At 47.9% G+C, this 10,120-nt stretch overlaps 1 protein-coding gene across 1 annotated transcript in view; it reads left to right on the top strand.

The window, feature by feature from the left end:
- The first annotated feature begins 3,143 nt into the window (after positions 1-3,143).
- Positions 3,144-10,120, top strand: part of LOC146856241 (prostaglandin E2 receptor EP1 subtype-like) — a 67,196-nt gene continuing 60,219 nt past the window's right edge. Inside the window, exon 1 of the mRNA XM_085654311.1 lies at positions 3,144-3,846. The gene's annotated coding sequence lies outside the window, so the exon portion shown is untranslated. The remainder of the gene's footprint in view (positions 3,847-10,120) is intronic.

Genomic DNA, 10,120 nt, shown 5'->3' with positions numbered 1-10,120 from the left:
CTTTGTCCTCCCGGTGCCACCTAGTCACCAGGCCTCTAGGCTTCAAGGCTTCTCTCCTAGGCACCTTTCTTATGTGGGGTACCTCCCCTACCGCCTTCAGCTGCAAAGTGGGGCTCCTCCCTTCCAGCAGCCGCGGTCGGTAGTAGGAGTAGGTGCAGGGCGGTGACGTGGGGAGGGGCAGGGTGGGGGGTAGTAAACTATGGATTACAGAGGTTTACAGATAAGTTAACATATAATTTAATAAAACAAATTTCGTTGCGTGTACTGCATCGCATTTGGGGAGCGTTTCTAGCAGGATGATGGTCCTCTTACTCCCTTGCACCTGCCCCAGTGCCTCCCAGAGGCTGGGCTAATGACTCCAAAGGCAGACTGTCATCTCTCGGAGATGTGGTCCAGCAGTCCATTCTCCTCAGCAGGCAGTCCTTCGTGCTCCAGCAGTCCACACTTCTCCTTGCAGGGGTCTTGGTCCAGAATTCAATCAATCAATCAATCAATCAATCAATCAGGGGGTTTATAGAGAGCAGCTACTCACCCAAAAGGGTCTCAAGGTGATGGGAGGGGGGGGGGTAGCTTCTGGAAGATTACAGTGCTCTGTCGAAGAGCCAGGTCTTGAGGTCCTTCGGGAGCTTGGGGAGTGATGGAGTCTACCGGAGGTGGAGGGGGAGGGAGCTCCAAGCCGAGATTTTATCCCTGGAGCTTAGCAGTTTTCTCAGGCACTCTGATGTGTGACTTCTGTCTCTCAAAGTGAAAATTCCTGGCACCCAGTGCAGGGAAACAGCCCAGTGTCTAAATTCAGACTGCATTTTCTGTGTTTGGGTTATGTTCAGATTTTGGGGAGCTCCTCGAATCAGAGGATGCAGAATGTTATTTCTTAAGCCCTCTCTGGAGCTGGTTTAGGTCCGTTTTTTTGTCTTTGTACATTACCTCAAACCGGCTCCCCTGTGGTCTTTGTTGCACAGATGCAGCAGGACTGGGTGTGGACTGTGCGTCTGGGGCTGCCTAGACAGGGTCCTGGAGGCTAAACATGAAAAGGAAGGATGCGGCGTCCCTGCACACCAGCCAACTGACTGACATCTGGCCACAGTGATACATCTGGGGAAAAAGCAAGAATATGCCAGGGTGTGCTCCCCGATAGCAAAGGAGAGGAGTTGTCACCCCAACATCTTGGATCCTGAACTCCAGGTACAATGAAATCTCAGGGCTAGTTGCAGGATTGTGGCAGGGCCGTCTATCAGGTTAAAGAAAGGGCCAGGGGCGTCTCAGCACAGCCCTCCATTTTGAGTTGCGCCTATAGAAAGGACTCCAAGATGGATTACCAAGACCAGTAAGAGGAAAGTAGTCACTCATGCTATGAGGGGTGACCTCTGGGGGTCCTCAGAGCCAAGTTTGGTGTCTCAATCCAGTTACATGGGAGGTCTCCAGTGAAGAGGCGTATACATCAAGGTAAAATGAGCAACGTTTCGTGACTTTACCAGCAGTCTGCCTTGGGCCTGCTATGCACGCGGCACAGAGCCACGCTGGGGATATTTGTGTACCAACCATGACGCATTCACAAATACTGTAGTTACTGCCCGCTCTCAAGCACCGCACACCGACACTTCCCTCTCTCAAACACCGAACACCAACACCTCCCGCTCTCAAACACCAACATTTCTCGCTCTCAAACACTGAACACCAACACTAACCGCTCTCAAACACCGACACTTCCTGCTCTCAAACACTGAACACCAACACGACCTGCTCTCAAGCACCGAACACTGACACTTCTGACTCTCAAATACTGAAAACCGACACTACCCGCTCTCAAACACCGACACTTAAAAATGTTGTATGTATGTCCAAGTCAGACGTACTCCGTACCCTGCATTATATTGTAGATGCGTTTACACGGGGCTTCACACCACTTTTAATGAGCCCAAGTATTCCACACATATAAATACCGCGCATGTGACACTCACATAAACTGCACACATGACACATCAACCGAGAATAAATATATTAAACAGTGAAAAATACTGCATGCTTGACATCCTGACCAATACTGAACACATGACACATTCACAAATACTGTAGCATGACACACTCAATAAGACTGCGTACTTGACACGCTGACACACTGCATAAGTAACACGCTCAAAATTGGGGCATACATGACTCACATACACACATTAAACACAACACGCACACCTGTATATGATATACACTCACTGATCATATTACAAACTCTAAAACGCTACACACGATGACACGCACTCATTCTTCAGCTATGGCACACTGACAGAGGCTGTATTTATGACATACGTACTGCACTCATGACATGCTTTCAGATACTGCACACATGACATGCCCATAAATATAGCACATGTGACATACGGAACATGTGACACTAACTACTTCTGCGTGCATGACAAATACACATGCACTGCCTACAGGACCCTCTCGCGAATAGTACATTCATGACACACTCACAAAACACTGCACACCTGACACATTCGCGAACAATGCACACACGACATACTGCTAATATTACACGCTGACAAACTGCACACAAACATGCAGTTGCACTCAGACTTTGCACATGTGACACCCTCACACGCAAGGAATGGAAACGACACATTTACAAACAATCCCAAATACTGCTTACATGGCATATCCCATACAGTGCACACTTTAGCTACCCGCCACTGCCCTACACTTGGCACAACTGCGATCTATTTTACTCTCGTAGTATGTATCTTTGTTTCTTTTCCCTCTTCCTTTCCTCTGTCTCTGTCGCTCTCTCTCATCTATCCCTACCTCGAACTCCTTATCTTGTCTTTCACTCTCTCTCGTTCCTTTCTCTGACTTCCCCCTTCTCCTATGCTGGCCTTTGCCTCCTTGTCTTACCGTCTGTCATGTCACCATTTCCTTCTTGTCTCTCCTCTCACACCTGTCCATTTCCCTCATTCTCTGTCCCAATCCTTCTCCTGTCCCTCTACCCCCCCCCCCCCTTTTATCTGTCTGCCCAATTCCCACTTTTTCCTCTTATCGGTCAGCCTCGCTCCTACCCTTGCACTTGACACACCCTCTGGCCCCGGCTGGGATGGAGGGCTGACTCACAACGCCACCTGCTGGCTGAGAACCAGGAGGCAGAGAAAGAGCCCGTGTGCGCAGCTCGGAGAGGACACCAGACAGGCAAGTGAACCGGCGAGGAGGGAGCTGTGAGGGACCGGCACCTGGAAACTGACGGCGACATAAGGCACCTGCTGCTGTCTGCGCGGACGTCGACCCCAGGAGCCCCGCCCAACGACTCTACTTGGGGTTTGGCCGGGAGACCTGTCCTAAGACCCTAAGAGTCATGGGGGCGACTGCACAGTAGTCTGAGGCGACTCCAGGAAAACCTCGGAGACCGGAGGGATAGCCCGGAGGGTCGTCCACTGAGAGGCAAGAAGGACCCGACAGGGGCTCCCCAAAGAGGGTGACAAACCTACAGGAACTTTATGCACGTCCCAAAGAACTTCGTTGGTTGATGGACGGGGCTGTGAGGGTCATTTGGAAATATCTATGACCAAAAACCCAGAAGGTGACCGACGAGACGGGCTGGTGGATATTTTTTGCAGCCGATAGGAGCTTCCCGTACATCTGAAGAGAAGGCAGGGGGAATTTCGCTACATATCGGAATATCTTGTATGTGGTGGGTCCCACGCGGTGGTAGTGGACGGGCAGGGTCGCGGAGGAGCCACGCACCCTTGTCATATCTCCTCCGTAAGACCGTCGGATGAGCTTGCACGACAGAAGCGCCTGGTGACCATGTCGAGGCGCACCCGCAGGGCAGGAGAAAGAGCGAGCGACAGTGTCGTTTAGGAGGTAAGCAGGAGATGCACTTTCGGGAGACGGGTGGGTACTACATAAATCGTACCCCTAGGGCTGGTCGTGTGCCTTAGGTTAACCACAGTAATTTTTATTAATAGTAGTAACTTTTTATAGGAGCTACAAGTTGCAGCGAAGTTACAGTGAAAACAGCACTGATTATAGCGCTTGAGTTGATCATGACTTGGGGGGGGGGGGGGAGGGGGGGTGTTACCCGTGCACTCGAGGCTATGGGCCCTGAGAAATTGCCGCTTGGGCCTCCTATTAGCAGAATTGTAGAGGTGGGAGAGCCGACACATTAACAGACAGTGCCGAGCCAGAGCCGAGCCCAGGGTCTGGATTGGATTTTATAGTCCGTGCACGAGCTGAGTCCTGAAAAGACTTGCTATGCACATCATACAACAAACAACGTAAAATATGATAAAGTCTCTCAATTTTTTTTTAAAAAAACGTGTATTTCTTTAGTGTTGGACATTGGGAAGTACTTATAAAAAGTGATAGTTTTGTAGTACTGGTGGTCTGAGCTCATATTGTAAAGTGTTTTCATACGCTATAATGAAAAAAAAGAGTTTGGGGAAATAAAACATTTGACTAAGATCACACAATTCATAAGGGGAAGCCAGGATTTATCCAGGCTTTCTGGTTTGACTTTGTACAAAGCAGCCAGTAAATGGGCATCTATTTGTCTTTCCTTATGTGAAGGCTTAGTTCTATCTCTTAGTGCATTTTTCTGCAGTCTTTAAATATAGCCCGCACTCTACCCGACGATCAGCACTGGTTACATTACATGAGGTCACATGAATTATTTATAGGCATGGGGAGGTTAAGTGATTTGTCTAGAATCGCAGGATATTGCGCCCATGCCAAGACTCGAATCGAACCGTCCTCCTCAGTCCTACGGTCTCAGCTCTGATCCTAACGCCACATCCTGAGTAGAGGGAGGAAGGCAGGCAGACGTCACATGAAGGCTTGGCCCTTATGGGCTTGGGGTTCCAACAGGACCTGGAGCTGAGCCAGAGCCCAGGCCTTCGGCTCGAGCCTCGCTCGAGCTTTCAGTCGCTCGCCACCTCTACAGAAATGCCAGTCAACGCCTGTCGCTAAAACGCATTAATAACAACTCGGTTTTATATAGCGCTTTCCTGCCGCTGATATGCAGTTTTATAGCGCACAGCCAACTGCATGACACTCAGTTTACCGACCATGTAAAGATGGATCACTGAGTTTGCCCAGCACAGATTTGAATAGTTACCGTAAGGTCCAACGGATCTCCGCAGCTGGTGCATAACCAAGTGAGCTATCCAGCGGTTTAAGAACAGCAGCTCATGCAACTATAGAAGAAACCTGACATCTCTGATGGCCGCAGCTATAGGGAGTTTTTACCCTGCCGCACTGCTGTTTAACATCCCTAAGGAATAGAGGGGTCTCCGTGGGGTCAACACTGCCCACTACACAGTGCGTGAGAACATGTGCGCCCTATATGTTCTCTTACCCTAACCCCATGAGTGTTAGAGCAGGTTTTAGTAATGTGCCATAAACGTTGCTGTACCCTCAAACTCCGTAAAGTGTCCGATAGCATTAGAGTGCTAAGTGTTCGAGTGACCACTGAAAGTGCTAGAAAGCGTTTCCATGGCTCGCTCTCCGGTGGTTTCCTAGCGCTGCCGCGCGGCGTACCTAGGACAAGATGAGGCGCCAAGTGTATTGTAGAGGTGCGCCCGTACCCCGGTGTCGCTTCTATAGACGTACAGCGTAAAAAGCGCAGCACGGTATATATGCGCTTTTATATCTAATTATTCGTAGTTGCTGTTTTAGAAGTTGCAAGTGCTGAATAGATCTCCCGGTTTATTTTATGCACACGTCGATAAGAGCCCCCACCCCGTCTCTCCATCCCTGCACGCTCTGGATCCTACGTGGTCTCCAGCTCTACCCTGGCTTATCCCTGACTCTGAGTTCACAGTAGCGCATCCACGTCTTTTGAAGTCGTCCTCTCATATCTGTCTCAGCTGAAGTTGTTCCCAGAGGGGCATATTATCAAGCACGGCGTTAAAATTATCGCCGCTTAACTGACGCTAAAGCGGCGATAATGGGCTTGATAATATGCTGCAGAGAATTCCGATAGAAGCCCATGTTGACACCGGAACATGGGCTTCTATGGGAATTCTCTGCGGCATACTATCAAGCTCATTATCGCCGCTTCAGCGGCAGTTTTCTGCTGCTAAAGTGGCGATAATTTTAACGCCGTGTCTTGATAATATGCCCCAGAGTGTCTTTCTGTCTAGTTACCCTGTGCAGTCTCATCTAAGAGGCTCTTACTTCTAATGCCTTCCCTTCTGCCTCTCATAATGACCACATGCACCTGAGAGACTCCGTTCAGACTCTTACATTCACTCCTTACTCCTTCTGCCTCTTATATTCACTCCTTGCTCCTGGGCCTCCCTTCTGCCTCTTATATTCACTCCTTGCTCCTGAGCCTCCCTTCTGCCTCTTATATTCACTCCTTATCCCTGAGCCTCCCTTCTGCCTCTTATATTCACTCCTTATCCCTGAGCCTCCACTTCTGCCTCTTATATTCACTCCTTGCTCCTGAGCCTCCCTTCTGCCTCTTATATTCACTCCTTATCCCTGAGCCTCCACTTCTGCCTCTTATATTCACTCCTTATCCCTGAGCCTCCCTTCTGCCTCTTATATTCACTCCTTACTCCTGAGCCTCTCTTCTGCCTCTTATATTCACTCCTTACTCGTGCGCTCCTTCTGTCGCTTATATTGACATCTTACTTCTGAGCATCCCTTTCATTTGCTTATATTCACTCTTTACTCCTGAGCCTCCCTTCTGCCTCTTATATTCACTCCTTACTCCTGAGCCTCCCTTCTGCCTCTTATATTCACTCCTTACTCCTGAGCCTCTCTTCTGCCTCTTATATTCACTCCTTACTCCCGAGCCTCTCTTCTGCCTCTTATATTCACTCCTTACTCGTGTGCTCCTTCCGTCGCTTATATTGACATCTTACTTCTGAGCATCCCTTTCATTTGCTTATATTCATTCTTTACTCCTGAGCCTCCCTTCTGCCTCTTATATTCACTCCTTACTCCTGAGCCTCCCTTCTGCCTCTTATATTCACTCCTTACTCCTGAGCCTCTCTTCTGCCTCTTATATTCACTCCTTACTCCTGATCCTCCCTTTCGTCTCTTATATTCACTCCTTACTCGTGCGCTCCTTCTGTCGCTTATATTGACGTCTTACTTCTGAGCATCCCTTTCATTTGCTTATATTGACTCCGTACTCCTGAGCCTCCCCTTCTTTCGCTTACATTGATGCTTTATTCCTGAGCCTCTCCGGTCAGTTTATACCTGAGCCTCCGCTTCAGTATCCTCTCCAGACCTTGAATTCTTGCATTCCTGTTTGAGTTGACAGCATGCATCTTCTGGTCCACGTTTATACCATGTGGACATGTGATTGTCTCCATTCAGTCCACCTCCTTCATCTTTTCCTCCAGAGCATACGTCTACATCCAAAAGCATCTCCTCATATTACTTGTGATTTAAAACACGGTTACATACCATAGTTGCAGGGGAGACAAGGAGGAGAAAAAAAGAATTTGCGACAAGCCACAACAGGCGCTGGACCTAACAGCCCGCACTCTGCGCATGTCAACACGGTATAGTGAACTCCTAGGAGATTTGCAGATTTGTGCAGGATCTAAAACTAGAACCGCAGAAATGTTCTGTTAGACTCCCACAGATGCCAAGATTTCAGATATGCTTTTGTAAACCATCTCAACCCACCAAAAAGGGCCAGAGTATGATAGGAAAGTGGGCATGGTAATAAAAGTAAGACATCTCCAGTGCAGACTGTAGGGGGTGCGACCAGTGCTGTCGCAACTAGCGCCAAGGTCAAAGGGGCGTCCGCTGCATGACCGGCTAGATCAAGATAAGGGCAGCCTGCAGGAATCTTACAACCGCGGATAACTCTGGTGGTTAATGCACTTGAGGGAGAGATCTGAGATTTGCCTAGTCGTTTTTGACTCATAGCAGCATAGGTTAATGTTCCTGCTGCAAAGCACAAGGCGTGACAGGTTAATATTTTATGCAGATAGCTTAGTGGGTTATTGCTTTCGACTCAGAGAACCTTTTGTCGCTTGGAGTTTGTAAGTGTAAGTCTTCTACTATAGCGCATTGAGCTATGACCTGGCATCAAAGTGCTGCATGAAAATTGCTTTCCCCCCTTAATCTTTCAGTATTCTAAGGTTGCTAATATGGGTTCCTTTGAGTAACAATACGATTTTGTTAGTTTGACACCACCATCATTATGTTACATTTATAGGACAGATTTGTGTTACTGTTATGGGACATATTTACAAACACTTTGCATGTGGTTTGCAACACAAAAGTGATGTAAACCGAGTGCAAAGTGTTGCCTGGGAGCTTACTTTTTAGCATAAATCCTCAAATGCATTGGACAGTAGACTTTAAGCAACTCAAAGTAGCCATATGCACTACTTTACATCAAGGAGGCAAACCATGGGTGGTACATGGACGTTCCCATGCACTCATCCCCAGGATTTTGAAGCTTAACCCTATCTACTATCCTCGAGGTAGGCATAAAGTTGGAGAAAAAGATTAATTTTGTTCAAACCTTTCCAACTTTCCATGTGTGCTGCACCGTACAGCACACATACGAAGTGGTAAAGTGTCAAAGCATGGAATTTTGTGCTGACAATGTACCTTCCAGTATAACACCTAACTAAAACCCCCCTGCACTGTGGTACCAGGGTGTGTGCATTTGCACAAGGCAGACTAAGGTATGGCAGCACTACAGAAGAGAGCAACAGCACCGGATTTTAGCAGATATGGTGCTTTTGTGATCGCTCCTTTTCACTCCATGGAGTGCCACATCTTTGGTTACTGTGCCTCGTAAACACTTAGGGGCATATCTACAAGGCGCCGATAGTAAATTATCGCCGCTTTTGCGGCCGTTTTCGGCCGAAAAGCAGCGATAATTTTATCACCTAATTAGCAAGGTCACACTAACGCGTGAAACCTTGCTGTAGCGCACGTATTCTTAACGCCCAGCTTTGCATCTCTAATGAGATGCAAAGTGGGCGTTCCTGACCTGACATGACAGGAGAAATGTCGCTAAGCGACATTTCTCCTATCATCAAGCCCCACGCTATGAAGCATAGCGGCAGGAAAAGTAGCGATAACCCCTGTTATCGCTACTTTCCTTACGCCTGCTTCAGGACTGACTTAGCCATGATATCCTATGGAAGGTGGATATCATGGCTAAGTTTGTGGGACCCTATCAACAAGATAACGCTACATTGCGTGAGATTATCGCTGGGTTTCCAGCGATAATCTCACGTTAGGCAGTTAGCGCTAGGATTTTTAGCGCTTTTGAGATAAGCGTTACTAATAGCACACTATCTCAGCGATAAAAATCCACGCTAGCCGGCGTTAATTATCCTAGCGCTAAGTGCGCTTAGCGATAATTATCGCCGGTTGTTACTGATATGCCCCCTAGTTAATATGCCCCTTCGTTTCTCCAGACCAAGCACCCTTAACATATAATGCCTACAGATATGGATACATGTGAATCCTACACTTTGTAGCCCTCATTGTCTTAAGCAATAATTGGTATACATTGATTTACACACCCGTATCACTCTGTAACGTGTTTGTAATGCAAAGCACTCTGACATTCTACATTGGGGTGAGTAGCGCTATAAAACAAATAAATGTGAGGGAGGGGCTACGGAGGGATGAGAGGTACCAATGGACGGTGGTAGTGAGGGAATCCGTGAAGAAGGAGGTCATGGGGAGGATCCAACAAAAATTGCCGTACCGGGCTCCACCAACGTTAAACCTGCCCTCCACATCTCCGAAGTAGGATAGTGGGGTGTTCATGTAGCATCCTTAGTAAGAATCACTGGAAACATACGGTATTGAGCAGAGTGCTGATCAGGGTTAGAGAAGCATTCAATAGCCGAACAGAGCATGGTCAGTCAGTAGGAGGGATATGGAGAGGACACAGCGGGTTCCGCTATTGACCAAAACACCGCCAGAGCAAGCACGAGGTCCAGAACTTTTTTTGGTTAGAGAAAAACTTCCCAGACCCAGGTGTTTATTATAAGAACATTGCACAGGGATAAAAGGCATGTTAAAAACATGGAAATCATACTTGTCCAGAACACCGTTACAAACCTATACATTATTTTGGTCCCAATATAGAGTACGCTAGAGAAGAAGATTGTTAATCAACCATCCCTCCAATGCATAC

The sequence above is a fragment of the Triturus cristatus genome, chromosome 4_1 (assembly GCF_964204655.1).
Source record: "Triturus cristatus chromosome 4_1, aTriCri1.1, whole genome shotgun sequence".
In the NCBI taxonomy this organism is placed as follows: domain Eukaryota; kingdom Metazoa; phylum Chordata; class Amphibia; order Caudata; family Salamandridae; genus Triturus; species Triturus cristatus.
The sequence above is the reverse complement of the archived record's forward strand: the minus strand, read 5'-3'. Positions and strand labels throughout refer to the sequence as shown.